This window comes from Abramis brama, assembly GCF_963993115.1.
Source record: "Abramis brama genome assembly, chromosome: 15".
Taxonomy (NCBI): Eukaryota; Metazoa; Chordata; class Actinopteri; order Cypriniformes; family Leuciscidae; genus Abramis; species Abramis brama.
Genome location: NC_139977.1, coordinates 31,306,518 through 31,324,395, shown reverse-complemented (window position 1 = coordinate 31,324,395; position 17,878 = coordinate 31,306,518). Strand labels below are relative to the sequence as shown.

The 17,878-nt window shown below is 35.5% G+C and overlaps 1 protein-coding gene across 2 annotated transcripts in view; it reads right to left on the bottom strand.

The window, feature by feature from the left end:
* The window catches only part of zbtb7c (zinc finger and BTB domain containing 7C), a 29,303-nt gene extending 12,612 nt beyond the window's left edge, over positions 1-16,691 (bottom strand). The window contains exon 1 of one of the 2 annotated variants that reach the window (XM_084136891.1): positions 16,545-16,691. The gene's annotated coding sequence lies outside the window, so the exon portion shown is untranslated. Of the gene's footprint in view, positions 1-2,991; positions 3,223-16,544 lie in introns of those variants that run through there. The other variant, XM_084136892.1, reaches the window with a different exon arrangement.
* Positions 16,692-17,878: the final 1,187 nt, after the last annotated feature.

Here is a 17,878-nt window from a genome sequence, read left to right as displayed (position 1 = left end):
ACGGAATTTTTGAGTTTTGTTAATGAGTAGCTGAAGTGACGTCAAGAAGATGTCAAGTAAAATCTATTTTAAACCAGATTTTTCTGATTCTTCGTAATATTTATATATATATATATATATGTGTGTGTGTGTGTATATATATATATATATATGTATATATGTTTATTTAATATTAGATAATATTACAATTTAAAATGATTTCTATTCTAATATATTTTAAAATGTAATTTATTCCAGTGATGGCAAAGCTTAATTATATATAATAAAAAAAAAAAATATATATATATATATCTAAAATCAGTGTGCATGTCAGTGTTCAACCACCCTAATACAAATTGACGACAGACCACAGACTTAAACTGGTCTTTACTAAACCTTGTTTAACGAAGTTAAAGAAAACATAATAAAGTGTGGCGTGAAGGTTTGGCCTCGTGTTTGAGTTCTTTTAACGTTCTGCTATGAATTTGACCCAAATGTTTGAGTTGCTTTTCACCTGTAGACGGATTCACCCGCCAGCAGATGAGAACAAACGTAAACCACACTTTAAGAGACTTGTTAAGATTACACACAGGGATTGTGTAATGTCTGCTGTAATTCGTCTGTTTGCTAAATATATGAAGCAAGACCATACAGACACCTGCATCACACCTGCTACAAACAGTAATTTACACTGTTTTTAATCTGCGTTCAGGCCTCTTCAAACACACAAACACACGTCAACGTCATGACACCTTTTCAAAAACTTCAAAAACATATTCAAATGACTGTCTAATGACTGTCTAAAACAATTATTGCATCACAATAAGTGTATTGTGATTGTCAAAACATTTTAGTAACTAAACTGAATTTTATTAGGTTTAGTGACAACATGTTACAATGTTTACATGGTTCAATTTCTGGTAAGCTAACGTTACGCTTTTTTATTATTTCAATTCAATTATTGTGATTTGATTTGATATTGACTCATTTGGATAAATATTAGGTAGGCTACACAAGATAGGCATTCATTTTTCTCAAGAAAAAAACAACTCACCTAATGCTGTAAACATTCAGAGAGCCCTGTCAGCTGGCAGTATTATTTAAGGTAAAAAATAACACAAATTAAATATAATGCGTTTTTTTATTATAATAACAACTTTATTTAATGATATAAGTAAAAATATAATAAATATGCAATATAGTACACATATTTAGCAAAATACTCTCTATAGCTTTTTTCAAGCCAACTAACGTGCTATTAGCCTATATTATTATGGTCATTAAATGGCTTTCCTGAGGTAAATGTTATGTGACATAATTGTTCTCCAGCTGTTTTATTGACCCCTTTGTTTGATTGATTGGTCGATATTATGTATGAGGAATATACATTTCGGTAAGTTGTACTGTATCTTTCAACAGTGTTCATTCGTGTTTTAATGTTATTTACTATTAGCTACAGATGATCGGTTCACGTGCCGCTAGGGATCTGTCGCGTCACATTTACAAGCGCCAAAACGGTATTTATTGTCTGAATTTCGTAATGAAAGTGACAGAATCTGAGAGTTGCTATTTTTTTTTTTTTTTTTTTTTTTTTTTTTTTATTATTATTATTTTTTATATATCATAAGTAACCTGCTCTGTCTAGTCTGTCGGTCTCCGTGTCCTCTTTGCTTCGCGATTTTTCTGTGCGTGAGAAAATGGATGTGTGGCGTGAGAGCGTGTTAAAAGTGTGAGAGTTGGCAGCTATGATAGATAGATAGATAGATAGATAGATAGATAGATAGATAGATAGATAGATAGATAGATAGATAGATAGATAGATAGATAGATAGATAGATAGATAGATAGATGGATAGATAATTAATGTATAATAAAGTTTTGCTTTATATTTTTATATATGGCTATTATATACTTATGGCTAAGTATACTATAACTATATACTTTTATATATTTTAGGTATATACATGTAATTCATTTTTTACACTTATTTTAAGCAGTTGACAGTCGCAGTTAAAATGTTTGGCTTAATATATCTTTAAGCGGGAAGTTCATATAAAATTATATATTTCATATATTAATATAGTTCATATATAGTTCTATTTCATATAAAAATGTAATGTGATACAATACCGGTCAAAAGTTTGGAAACATTAAGGTTTTTGAAAGAAGTCTCTTCTGCTCACCAAGGCTGCATTTATTTGATCCAAAATACAGTAAAAACAGTAATATTGTGAAATATTATTACAATTTTAAGTGACAACTTTCTATTTGAATATTAAAATCCTGTGATCAAAGCTGAATTTTCAGCATCATTACTCCAGTCTTCAGTGTCACATGATTTTTTTGGATATTTTAAATTGTAATAATTGTAAAAGTTTTTGATCAGCCTTTGTGAGATTAAGAGACTACTTTCAAAAACATTAAAACCTTAATGACCTTTTGACCAGTACTGTATATTTAAAAATGATATGAAAATTGTTTGTTACAATGAATGTAACAAATGTGGGTCGATCATCTGTTTAGATTGATCATTTAAAAGATGATGAGAAATGAAAAAGTGCACTTTATCTTACAGTGTTGGAACAGTCTGTACAGTAAATAACTTAAAGTCATGTTGTGATAACGGAGCACTTTGCTATGCTGCTGTCACACACATCAGAGTCAGCGGTGTCTGGTGTAATTGTCGATTTGCTGTGTCATTACTTGTTTGTGTTAGTTTGCGTTTACAGCGGGCCAAAACTCCACACACTCATTTTCTGGAGACGACATCTAAAGAATGGCCCAAATAATTACATGAGTCATCAAATGACTGCCCACAGTCATGCTGTTCTCTACCTGAGATGCACACAAACATCCCCGACGAACACGCACAAACAAACATAAACAGCTTGTACGAGCGCACATGTCAACCACAGACTCAAATATTGTGCGCATTGTGACTCAAACACACACCGAGACAGACTTTCACACATGCAGAACTCTTGAAAACATGGTTAGCAGTAACGCACTCACCCGTCCAGATCCTCAGGTGTGTCTAAGTGTATGTGTGATTTTTATTCCAGGACTAAGTGTGGTCTCAGATCCGAGCCGGTCTCATCTCCGTCTCTGAGGGACACAAAGACGTCTGTCCATCCTCTCTGCCCGAGTGTCTCCTCTCCATTCACAAAAAGCACAGACGAGCATCCAAACTACAAGCCCAAAACAACAGCACACGCGGACAGACTGAGAGGTTTGTGTGGACACTGACAGGAAGGAGGAGAGAGAGAGAGAGAGAGAGAGAGAGAGAGAGAGAGAGAGAGAGAGAGAGAGAGAGAGAGAGAGAGAGAGAGAGAGAGAGAGAGAGAGAGAGAGAGAGAGAGAGAGAGAGAGAGAGAGAGAGAGAGAGAGAGAGAGAGAGAGAGAGAGAGAGAGAGAGAGAGAGAGAGAGAGAGAGAGAGAGAGAGAGAGAGAGAGAGAGAGAGAGAGAGAGAGAGAGAGAGAGAGGAGGTGGTGGATCTACTCTAGAGCGGCGATGTAGTTTTTATAGCTGGGTGGGAAGCTCAGGATAATAATACCCATCCTCCTCCACAACACAGTTTAAGCTCAGTATGTAATAAAGCCCATGGTGCACAAACCCTCTGATTTGGGGTCAGACAAAATGAATTTTTAGTTTTATTCGTGAAGGATTTGCAACTCAAACTTGGGCACAAATGAAGGGAGAGAGAGAGAGAAAAGTACCAGTTCTATATATGCATATGCCTGACTTCAGAACATGAATTAGACGAAGGTAGAAGACCCGAAGTTCACAATAGCACACTACTCTTACTTATTAAAACGTACTAAATACTGGACATTATACATTGTGTATGGTCTTAGATGTATATTTTTCTTAAAAAATGTACTGTCACATGACCTAAATGGATTTGATTCGGCTTGTGGCATCCAGTTGAAAATAAAAACCGATTTAGTACATTTTTCATGCAATTTTATTTAAACATTTGGCAATCAACTCATATAATGAGTCAAGACAGAAAAATTAAATATTGTGATTTATCATTATCATTTGCCAAAATGTAGTATACGACCAGAGCACAATGCATTGTGGGATACAGTATCTGAAGCATTGTTCTCTGGTTGTATACTACATGCATACTACACATTTTGGCAGATGTAGTATGTAATCTGTACATGCAGGATAAATGACTTACTGTGCACCAGGGTTATTGTCTAAAACTAAAAGCAAAATTAACTGAAATGAAAACAGAAAATATTAAAAAACAAAATCTATAATTCTATACCAGTGATACTTTATTAACACTGCTGTGCACAAGTATGCCATACAATGCAGCAAAAGGAAGATTAGTATGCTAGTTTTCTGTTTCTGCAGAATATAGTATGTGATTTTGCATCGTTTCCTGTGGCGCACAGGTCAGATTTGCTGCTTATATTTTTCATGTGTGTCAGTTTTATTAAGCAACACTTTATATAATGGCAGAATTGAGACGTTACGACTCTCTAGTTAATTAGAAGTTGGTTGTTTTATACGTGCGGTTTGACCCATATTGCAGCTCAGACTGCATGTTCCTCAACAGGGCTGTTCAATTTCCCTTCGTTGAAACTGAAACCAGAGGTAGACGGATAATCAGTTAGTTAACGTGTAAACTTATACTCACAGTTGTGTGAAGAGTGCACTTGTTCATCCAGACAGCAGTTTTTACTGTAATGTGTTTTTTTTACATATTCATCTGTAGCAGGTACGTATATATGTGTATGTATATATGTGTGTGTGTGTGTGTGTATATATATATATATAAATAATATACATTTCTTTAGTTTTAATATATATTTAAGTAATATACATGTTCTATAATTTTTTATATATGATATATATTTTAATAATATATGTATTCTTTCAAATTTATTTATATATTTATATATATTTATATTATATATATATATATGTATATAATTTTTTAATATAAAGTAGTTTAATAATTTTTAAAAATTAAAATTAAATTTTTTATTTTCTTTATAATTTTTAATATATTATATATATTTTAAGAATTTACATTTTCTTTATCATTTTTAACATAACATATTTTCTTTATCATTTTTTATAAACATTTTCTTTATATATGTAATTTTTTATACATTTTTAGAAATGTACATTTTCTAAATTTTTATATATATATAGTTTAATAATATATAACTGTAGGTTTGCTTTTTTGAGTTCTATTAATTTGATTTGGTTTCCATAATTTATCATATATATTATACATAATTGGATTGCATTTATGTTTCGGTGTGCAAAAGTAATACAAGCTAGTTTTTAATAAAAGCTCAATTATAGTAATTATGTCTAAGTGAAAAAAAATATTTCTAAATATTTCTATACTCTTAAAAAGAAAACAATCCAGTGTATTTGACACACGTGACTGTGCAGCACTTTCTGTGTCACAAACACTTTTCCCACCTTTCAACTCATTCTGTGATTCTTCTGAAAAAAACTTTAGATTATTAGATATTCCTCTGGGTATGAAAATGTTGGCATATATCGTGCATTAATGCGTCTAATGAATGCTTTATTATCTTCTGTTTTTAAAGCTGGACATTGAGAAGATGGACAGTCTCATCCTATAATACTCAATGTTTCATTTACTTTATATTTGTATTTTAATGTAATGTAATGTCAATGAGATCTTATTTTATCACCATTTTATAACAAAATCTCTCTTGTCAAGGATAACAGTAAAAATCTCTTTTGTTCAATCAAACTTTAAAATATCCCTGGATCATTTGGATTCTGATAATCAAATATGTTTGACATTTGTCACAATCATAATGTTTCAATTCCATTCAATCAGTTCAATTCAGTTCTTAACACTGCAAATGTTGTCTGCATTTCTGAAAACAGATGTACAATATGTGAGACAGACACATATTGAAATGGCGGTACTTTTTCAGAAATCCAGCATGTGTTTGTGTGAAAAGAGATAGAGGGAGTGCGTTTCCTTCAAATCTATTGTTTCAAAAGACATAAAACTATTACAGACTCTCTCGTTTGTGTTTTTTGGCACTGTGACATTTTTCCCCCGAATCTGTCTCTTTAAATCATGACTCGACGCTTTAACACGGACAGGATTTCCTAAATGACATCAAGAATCCACCTAGTTATGTAATTTATGACATATTCATCATGACCTGCTTTTTAACAAGCACAGTTACTTTAAACCAAAGACGGCGTTTAACTGGGTAAACTATGATTTAGATAGATTTCTTTGTGCTGCTGAGAACGTGACGAATGCAAGATGTGAAAATGTAAGAGATGGACAAATTAATTATGGAGACGTGTGTCACGCGCACGCACACACACAGATTATTTGAAGATATTTTCAGTTAGTTGTCATAGAAACCTCAGACAGGTGATTCTATACGTCCCTTTAAACAGATTCCTGTATTAGACAGTGTTTTATACTCTAAGAAACGGACATTTATTTTGCGTTACGACTTTAAAGATGTTCATAACACAACACAAGTACCTGATGCATTCACGGTGTTGTCAAAAGTTGCTTTTCAGGGTAAAAAAAAAAGGTGGTTTTCAATCAAAATACTTCATATACTTCATATACATTATAAATGTTCTTCAATGGTTCAGCAGATGAGTGTTTCGGTACCGGAGTATTGGTGGTTTTCTAAAGAACTACAAAATAAAAGTTTTTTTTTTTTTTTTAAACCCTGAAAAGCAATTTTGTGACATCACTGAGAATGTGTCGGGGATTTGTGTTGTGTTATGAATTCACATGCTTGACACATTTTGAAAATCATAACGCAGTGACGCATTAAATCGAACTTGAATTGGTAACACTTTGTTTAGAATATGAAAATGTTCTCCACAATAAGAAAAAAGAGGTTATTTTAAGAAATTATGACTAAAAGGTTCTTTGAGGAACCAAAAATGGTTCTTCTATGAAATTGTGTGTTTTTAAAAATGTTAAACTAAATGAAAATTAAGTTGTTTTTTGTTTTGTTTTTCAGGTAACTTTTATTTGATTTCAAGTAACGAAAATGTTTTTTAAAGGTTTTAGTTTGACCTATAATAACCCTGTTTAGCATCAGATTTCTTTTGCATCAGTCAGAATGCAGTGAGAACTGATGTGTTGTTTTTTCACAGCAGTCAGACGACGACGAGACTCATTCAAAACCACGACTGACATCCTTCTCACACAAACCCTTGTGTGTTCGCTGACCCTGTGATGCTTCATTTGAGGGAAGGTCAGATGTTCCTTTCTTTCTTTCTAGTTTGCTAGTCAAAAATCTCTATTACTGTTGCTCATGTGTTTAATACATAAATTCATCAGTTTGATATCCTAAACCTTTGGATTTGCGATTTGGGACGGCGTGCACAGATGTATTGTGGGAGTGGGGGCTTTGGCGCTCAAGGGTGTGGCCTTGTGGGAAAAATTTGTCATCTCTGCCCACTTACAGACAAACCCACCAACTAGGGTGGGAAACAGCCGTCCAAGGACGACACACACACACCCACACACACACACACACATACACGCACACACACACACACGCACACACACACACACATACACAGAGAGCCCAAAATATGCGACAAGGTCATCTGTGAACCCCTCCACACATCAACTCCTGTTTTTACTGGATGTGTTGTGTCTTTTGGTCGGCTTCATCTGCGTTATCTGGTATCTTCTACACACACACACACACACACACACACACACACACAGACAACAGAAAAACAGTGATCGTTTTTGGAAATGCTGCTGATAAGAAAGTTTTTATCTGTGTTTTTGTCTTGGTCAGGCTTGTCAGTCTGTGTGTGTGAGTGAGTGTGAACTACATATATGATAATGATTCAAGCATTAATTGCTTTAGTGGAGCATGATGAGAAATATAGTTTTGTTGTGCAAGCCTATCGAAATGCATACAAGCTAAATTGTACATTAAACATGGACATTTACATTTAGCAGACGCTGTTTGCTATTGTATTGAAGGTGTAAATTGTATTAGTTCATGCATTCGTAGGCATTGCTAACACGACGCTCTACTGTTTAAGCTGCAGGAATTACAAATGATTATGACTGAAACCAATTAACTTTAGCAATTATTTTGTAATTGACACACCTTCAACCCAGAAAGTTGCGGATTATAGGAAAACCAGAGTATCCTGTTGGTGATTACGGCATTGTGCTGGTGTTCATATGTGAATACGGTCATTGCAACATACTTGACGTCAGATACTCCAGCGCACAAGCTCAAATGTAGTGTAATGTACATCCCCTAATATGTCGTTAATCAAACTAATCATGCATGTAAAACAGATCTCACACGTGTTTGCGACAGATGGAGTGTGTGAGGGTGTGTGTTTTTGTGTTTTTGAGATGCTCCTTCTGAAAGGACATTTTTGTGGAGGATTGTGAGGGGGAGGCTGGCCCGTGTGTGTGTGTGTGTGTGTGTGTGTGTGTGTGTGTGTGTGTGTGTGTGTGTGTGTGTGTGTGTGTGTGTGTGTGTGTGTGTGAGAGTGATTATGACTAGCCCCTGTCTGCCCTCAGGCCCTCTGGCTCTACCTAATTAAAAGCAACCAGGCTGCAGGGCACAGGAGACAGATGTCTGTCAAAGCGCGCTCACACACACACATAGACACACACACAAGATGCAAGCTTTCATAGTGATCAGTCACAAACTAACTGTATGCACATATGTCGCTTCATGCTAAAAAATGCAAGCGCATATCACACGCATGCTCTCACGCACACAGTTCATTGAAATCTACATGTATAATGGCACTGGATATTCAGCATGCCTAAAAAAAACTTATATGTAGTGATGGACTGATATATAAACATATAAATGTTTTTTTATTAACAATTAACAGAACAATTAATATATTTAACAGAACAATTAACCAGACAAATAATATTGTTTAATTTTACATATTAATTGATTTCGTAATAGGTAATAAAATCACATACATTATCATTTACTATTTGTTTTATATTTATACTCTATATATATTAGGGGTTGAACAGACAAGTCGACTTTAATGCTCTGCCATGACGCTTTAAGCTTGACATCGACTAGTTGTTGATCATAGCCTATAGAGGGCGCAACAGGTTAAAGTCAACTTTTACACTTCGTTTCCTTTAAAATGACTAATAAATGCATACTCAGAGAGCGCTCCACAAGATGTTTCATTAAACCATCTGGATGCTCAAAATTGATCGTGTGAATTCATGTTTTAAACCGCATATTGTACACGCAAGTTAATCGCCGTTCTAAACTAATGCACTGCTGCATTGTAACGTACACGCATACAGACAGTAGCTCGCAGATCACATGAAGATCGCACACACCGAATCATTCAGTACTGCAGAAATGTATTGTAAACTCTGTTCTGTGATTTATCAATAAAATAGCTTAGAATCTGAAAAGTTCTAGCATATATTTCTTAGTAACTAAAACCCACAGCTTCACTATTAGTAGAGAGACGCTGCCAGGTAGAATTAATTCTCACGCAATCGATCTCTTACTCATGCAATCATATAAATGTAATCTTTATTGTGCTACTTGATCTGTATCTGATTTAGAACGAGCAGAAATCTGTGAGAAATATAACGACCTAAAGACAAAAGAACTGATAAGTATAAGCTGTTATGTAGGAGCGCTGTGTCAATATGCCAGAGCTGAGCACAAGGCAACCCGTGTTCGAGTCTCAGCTCGAGGTTCAGGCTTATTTGCTCATCAATGACATCATCAGCGACTAGTCGACATTGTATATTTGCAGGAAATCGGCCGCACTGCTCTGTAATACATATCGGCTATTGGAAACCTGTTTATATCCACAATACTATAACAAGCAGCTACCAAACGCTGAGATAATTCCTCAATCTTCCTGCGGTCACACAAAACAACCCGACTGTCAGTCCATCAGGCCCGAGAGCGGCCCGCTGTGATGCCTAAACTCTTCTGCTGAGGTATCTGCTCCAGTGTGTGTGTGTGTGCTTAGGGTGGGTGGATCAATGTGTCCTTATTTTAAACTGAGTGAGTGAGTGAGTGATAGCCCACACACTCATTTCTATCGCTGTCTTTCTCTCCATACACCCCTCCTCTGTGCCTCTCCTCTTTTCTCACACCAGTGGGTGGACCCAGTTTCAAAACCAAAATCTTACAGCAACATTACAAAACGGGCCGCTTTCCCTCTCTCTCTCTCTGTGTGTGTGTGTGTGGTTAACTGAGCTTGGTCTCTCTACGTAACGGTGTGTTGTGGTGCGTTGCCCTCAATAATACTTTGTGTCTGTGTGTGTGTGTGTGTGTGTGTGTGTGTGTGTGTGATCATTTCAAACGTGTGTGTGTGTGTGTGTGTTTGGGCTTCTGTAATTTACCCAGAGCAACAGAGAGAGAGGAGTCAGTCTGGGAGTTGCCACTGGTTACAGTGACTCTTCTCACACAGGAAACACCTACAGGAGTTTAGATGTTCCTCAATCAGCTGTTCTCACATCACACTCACTTTTCATAGAAGACCAGAGGAAATCAGTCAAACACACACGGCCCAACGCTGAAATCTAACAGATCGGGCTTAAACGAGAAGAAAGATATGTCAGCTGAAAGAAACTAAACTGTGTTACAGTACAGGAAGTAGTATAGCTGGAGAACAGAATACACTTGAAAATGCAGTATCGTTAAGTTTAGTTGTAGTCTAGTCTAGCTATAGAACAGAATAGTTGTAGTATGTAAAGTCTATTAAGTTTAGTATGATAAAGTATAGAATAATGAAGTATAGTCTAGTTATACATAAGTTACGTTTAGTATGGTATAGTAAAGTCTGGTTACAGGTTACTGAACAGTATAGTGTAGTCAAGTCTAATCAGGTTTGGTTAAGTATAGTCTAATTGTAAAACAGAGAAGTTTAGTTTTAGTTAGTCTGATAAAAAGTTTGGTTATAGAATAGTCTAGCTATTAATTAGTCTAGATGTAGAACATTATAGTCTAATCTGGTTTGGTTAGATCAAAGAATAGCTCTAGTTTAGTCTAATGATAGAATAACTTAAGTTTTAGCAAGTCTAATAAAATTTGCTTATAGTACAGTCTAGTTTTTGATTAGTCTAGATGTTAAACAGATTATTATAGTATAGTCTGATCAGGTTTGGTTATAGTATAGTCTAGTTATAGATTAGAAATTGAACAGATTATAGTAATGTCTAATCAGGTTTGGTACAGTTACAATAAAATATAATTATAATATGATATAGTGATAGAATAGTAAAATGTTGTTATTATAAGTCTACTATAAGTCTGATTATGTTATTGTAAAGTCTAGTTATAGAACTGTAAAGTCTTGTTAAACAGTAATTATTGTAGAATGTCTTATCTAGATCAGATTATGATCCTAAAGGGCAGATCATGTTTGGATTAATCCGTGTGGTTTTTATTAAACAGATCAGCTGTAGAGAGTCATTGTAGATGCATTAAAACCTTCTTTCTGGAGACTTTGACCTATATTATGGTTAATTTCCTGTTTGTTATGGGCGATTAGTCATGTGTCCTTGTGATGTGTAGGAGCTTCTAAAGAAAAACACTTGTTGAATTCTTAAAGATATATCATATAATCCCAGCCATCGCAGCGCTCAGAGTTTATAAATAGCGGCTCAGCTCAACTCACCGTGACCATAGTGATAGTGAAATTACATGACCATGTGACATGGTCAGTTGCTATTAAAATGAGCATGCTATGACATCAGCATCAGGTACTTAAATGGATGGCTGTAAATACCCAGTTAACCGTTTAACTTTTGAATGAATCAGTTTAACAGCTGGTTATCCAGAGCAAGTTCATAAAAAGATTCAGTCGTGACCTCAGAAAACACATTCATTAGAACGGTTTTATGCAGCAGAATAGAAAATTTGGTCAGGTTGAGTTTAACCGTCTCTCACTCTGTGTAAAGGTGAGGTCAGGGCAGTCCTCACGCTTTTACAGATAAGCGTTACCTAAATCACCACAAATGCTTTTTTTTTTTTTTTGAAGATGAAGAGAGAGGAAAGAGAATGACATATAGACAGGCACTATTTCACTATCTGTTTGAGTGTGCTGTTGGGCGGCTGTGTCATCAGAAACAGACATGTTGTGTGTGCGGATGTGAATCCCCTAACTTTCTCTTTGGGTCTTGAACTGGACAAACGTACTTTTTATTAGATTGATTCACTGCTTACAAACACACACACACAGTCATAGAAGAGTCTCCATTAAATAACATCAAACCACAGATTTCCTCTCACAACTGTTAAACGAAATTAAAAGAAATGATCAGCTGGTTATTATCACAAAATAAACCCTGACAGGATGATGTGAGGGTTTGTTTCAACCTGAGGGGGTTGATTTTGTGATAATGAAACTAGCACTGAAAGATTTGGTGAATAGATCTGACTAAATAATTTCACTCTTTTTTTTTTGCAAAAATGAAACTAGCACATATATGTGGGACATCGGTTGCCTGGGACAACGATAAATTATTTAATTTAGCGTCATGATGCACACACATCTTTTTACACTGATTTGTACTCTCTTTTACACTTCTTTATCAAATCAAAATGTTATTTTCAGTAGCTGAATTATCTTATAAAGTACTCTTTTTATTATTTTATTATTAAACAAAAATGATTCAGACCCAAAAAGAAGCAATGCGTTTGCACCAGCCATGAGCAACACTATATGTAAATCAATATTTATATCTGCTCACATCACAATCCCTCATCAAAATCTGTTTTGTTCAGTGACTAAACATCAAGTTTCTATTCCAGACAGTCAGTCAAACCATATTCGTCTTCAATATTATAAATTATATAAACAAGCTATTGTTTGGACATAGTGACTGATTACCATCAAGCGGATGTTTTTTAAAGAAATGAATACTTTTATTCAGCAAGGATGATTTAAACTGATCAAAAGTGACAGTAAAATAATCTGTTTCAAATAAATGCTATTCTATTCATCAAATAATCCTGAAAAAAAAGGATCAAAGTTTTGACCAAAATATGAAGCGGCACAACTCATTTTCAACATTGATAATAATCATAAATGTTTGTTGAGCAACAAATCATCATATTAGAATGATTTCTGAAGGATCATGTGACACTGAAGACTGGAGTAATGATGCTGAAAATTCAGCTTTGATCACAGGAATAAATTACATTTTAATATATATATTCACATTTGCAATAATATTTCATAATATCACTGTTTTACTGTACTTTTGATCAAATCAAATCAAATAAAGGCAGCCTTGATGAGCAGAAGAGACTTCTTAAAAAAACGTTAACACATTGATTACATTGAATGTATACATTCTCAACACTGGGTGTGTATTTTGAATATTATAGCTATTTTAAAGGGGTGGTTGATTATGATTTCACTTTTCTAACTTCAGTTATTGTGTATTGTTGCTGTTTGATCATAAACAACATCTGCAAAGTTACAATGCTCAAAGTTCAAAGCAAAGGGAGATATTTGCTGTTAAAGAAATCACTTTTTAAGGACTACAGCAAACGGCTGGTAGGGACTACACGAGCTTCCTCCCGGGTTAGTGACATCACTAACCCTAAAATTTACATAAACCCCGCCCCCGGAACACGATTTATGGATTATCAAGGCAGAATATGCTAATCAATGACTAGAAGATAACTACACATAAGCTACATAAATTCAACTAACCATTCAGAAACGTCCTGTTGCTTCTACATGTTGTTGCATTCTACATGGTTATACCACCCGTTTAATGTATTTAACATATATATTTATATATTTAATTTATATTTATATATATTAAATTTGTTGTCACCACTGGGGCCGGTTTCACAAAGATAGACTTTGACTATGGCTTAGATATAGTAGATAGTCAGACTTCAGATAGACATCTAAATCAGACCGTTACACAAAGCACTTAAGACTCTGACTATCTTAAGTAGGACTACACTGCAATGCATTCTGGGTAAAATAAGACACTTTTCAAAACAAAAAACATGGCGGATCGAGTAAGCGCATTCAACCGCTCAGTGCTGTTTACCCCAGCGGAAAATATGTGTTTGTTGGAGGAGTATAAATGACGGCGTATGTTTTTATGTTTCCATTGTTCGATCGCGCCCGTGCCTCTCTCTCTCTGACACACACACACACACACACACACTTCAGCATTGCAATCTTGACATCGCAGCCTGTTATTATGCAGCATTCACACCAAACGAGAATAGAGCGTCAAATCCGCGTCTATCGCGTCTAGTTCGACGCTTGAACATTTTGAATCCTTTCGCGCGTCCTAGGCGAATAGGACGCGCGTATAAAGCGAGCGTTTGAAGCGAAATAGACGGGCGTTCAGAGCTATGACTCCACTATGACTCTACTACCCCCACGTCCCCCAGTTGCGTGAGCGGTGTATTGCATTTCACGCATCGCCCGTGACGCTTGCGTCCAATGCTCAGACTATGAAACGGAGTGCGTCGATCGTTGCTCGCGTTATGTAACGGCCCTAACAGTTTCAAGGACATTTTACTTGGGAATGTAATAACTGGAAGAAATGTTTAAATTATGAGCCATTTTCCCTTTTCTTTTGCCAGTTTGTAACTGATTGTTACTGCTGGTTGCCAAGGTAACAGAGTCTTAGACCTAAGTTAGCCTGGGGGTAAGGTGTCTAATTTTTTTGGTCTAAATTAAGTCAGTCTTTATTTTTGTGAAACAGTCTAACTTGCATTAGACTAGTCTATGAGCAAATTTTAGACTTGTCTAACACTATAGACCGGTCTAAAATAGCTTTGTGAAACCGGCCCCTGATGTTCTAAAAGCCCAGTGTTGTTCTGAGCTGTGTTTGTGTGTATGTCTGTAGTCTCTCTATGTGTGTGCGTATGTGGGATCTGTTCTGTATCTGTTCCCAGCAGTGATCTAGAACCACACTGAGATCCCAATCTTTGTTCTTGTTACCTCGTTCCCACACCCTCCCGCGTGGAGCGCACCACACTCTCTAATGTTTGAGAACACGCCAGTGTAAAAGTATCTGCCGTGTAACAAAAGACTGTTTCGGATCAGGTTCAACTTTGATAAACCTTGTCCTAGTGACTCGACAGACAAAGGTGTGGTGCGTATCCCGGCATAACCCCACTCCCTCACGCTGCTCTCCGCTGCCTCTCTCTCGCTCGCTGGGGTTTGGACGCAGGAGTTTTTATGTAATCACGGCCTGTTAATGTCAGGTTAATCAGGGCTGCTCGAACATGCCGTGATGGATCTGAAAGCGGCTGCTTGGCATTGAAAGGAAATCTGGTACCCGTCACAGCCACAATTAAAATGAATGAATAATTGAGACCGGCGATCATCTGCCCATTCACCTGATATACGGTGTCCCTGACCACACCGAACAAAGCTCCCCCTCTCTCTTTCTCTCTCTCTCTCTCTCTCTGTGTGTGTGTGTGTGTGTGGATACTGTATTCACACAGTTTACCCGAGTGCACTGAATCTACATGTTTGAATACTTCAGCATTTAATCCTCCAGATTCTTGATTGAGTCTCGGCTTATGTTCACAAAGAGAGCCGATGAATGATGTTTCCTGTATTCCGTCTTAGACATCGTATGTGAAGTTTCCGCAGAATAAAAGTCACAGCAGAAAGTGGAAACATGCTGATCAGTGTTTTCAAAGCAATCTTGTCCCAAAAAAATTTAATCAAAAAATGTATACATAAAATTCAGAGATTTTTTTCTTTAGAACGTTCACTTAAAATCGTTCATTTTTGGAATTTTTCTTTTTTTTTATTGGTTTAAAGAATCTTTTTATTTTTGAAATAGTGGAAGACATTAACATTTGAAATGTTGAAAATCATTCCGAAATCTTAAATAATAATTTACTTTGTTCAATGTACCATAGTCATTTTTCAATGAATGTTTATGCTGTTCCCAATAAATATACAATAATAAAACCCTTACAAAACAGAACCATGATTTCTTTTTATTAATTTTTTTTTTTTTTTTTTTTACTTAAGTGTTACTTTTGTTATGTACGTTACATTACTGACTTGAAGAATGAGACCCTTACAAAAAAGCTTGCGTTTTTGAGATTGCAATATGCTATTCAAGTGACATGTAATGAAAGTCTAAAATACTTTTTTTTTTTTTTTTTTTTGCAGATAGTTTCTGACATATTTTAATTTGGTTCTCATGCATTTTTTGTTGAGTCGCTGTCGTGGCGTAATGGATAATGTTGGTCACAGCCTGATTAGTCTTAAACTGGAGATCTCTTGCAGGGCAACACTGAGTGATGCTGAGATAGCATCAGACCCCTGTCCCTGCCCTGTCATCTCATTTTACTGTATTAGACTTTCTAATTAAACAGACGGTGAGAACGAGGGGGTGGGGGGGTCCCGCAGAATCTAATGCACTTTACATGACATGCACAAGACGAGCTGAAAAAATGCCATCACAAACCCTTTACATTTCACCACAGACAGTGATGGAGCAGTTAGACAGGCACTGAGAGAAACTAACTTCGAGCGAAAGACAGAGAGACAGAAAGTAGTGGTTGCTGACCTTTAGGTGTTGCTGGTGGAGTTGCTTCTTGGAGAGAAGTCTCTGCGTGTCAGGAAACAGACTGCTATCCTCCGATTCAAACATGTGAAAGTGAACACAGACGAGAGAGAGAGACAGGGGGAGAGAGATAAGCAGAGGAGTTGCGTTTTGCACAGAAGGTGTGTCGTGTATCAGGGAGAGGGAAAGAGAGACAGAGAGAGAGAGAGAGAGAGAGAGAGACACTAAACAAAAGTTCACACCCACCCAGCCCTCCCTCCAAACCAAAAGTATGTTGGCAGCCGGCCGCACGTGTCCACCTGACATGCACCTCACACACACGCACACACACACCAAGCACAAACCCTCCCTGCGTACCTGCAGACACTGGCAGTGTGTTATGCACTAATACCAACATACTCAGCAACATGTTTACATTCTGATAATCTCATTAACACACACACACACACACACACACACACACAGTGTTTTATGCATCTATTCACAAGGTGAACAATTTAATGTATTTTATTGGATTTTCCTGTAAGTCAGAGGAGCATATTTGAAGTTTTACTATTGAGACATATGTTTTGTGAGTGTATTGTTCAATTAGGCAAAGTTAATTTATTAAAGCACCTACATAAATATACTGTGGCAGTTTTGTTGGTAAAATGATGGTAGCAGATGCTATTTTGATATAGTATATACTGTAGTAAAAGCTTTTTCTACCTGATCTGACCTTTAGAAATGACTTTTATTGGTGAAATCTAATTTATTTAGTCATATATAATAATTTTCTGAGTAAAATATAACCAGTAAATTTAGATGTTAATTAATTGTTAGTTACCTGACCACATTTTACACTGTACATTCTGAATAAATGCTGAACATACTGTATTCGCCACATTTTAGGTTAATGAAATCGCAGATGAATTATACATTGTTTTTTGTACTTAAGTCAGAGAAAGTTTTTTTTTTTTTAATATAGATACTAAATATTAAAATTCACCTTAAATATATGTATATTATTAATTTTATTCATAAACATTTCTGAATGTGTCTCCTTGCCTTGTGAGAGGTCAGAATGAACATTTACAGGTACTAACTTTGTTAATTATTAATATATTAATTACTATTATTAATCAATATAAAAACAAACAACACTGGAATTTATTTATTTATTATTTACTGAATGAAAAAAAAGTGAATGAAAACATATTGTATATAATAATTATTGATTTTTTATTTCCTTAATACGTATGCTGTTTTATTAATATACCATGGTACTATGTGATTATCATATTCATATACTCTGTGTTATTTTTATGCTACTCCTAGGTAAAGAATAATACCGTAGT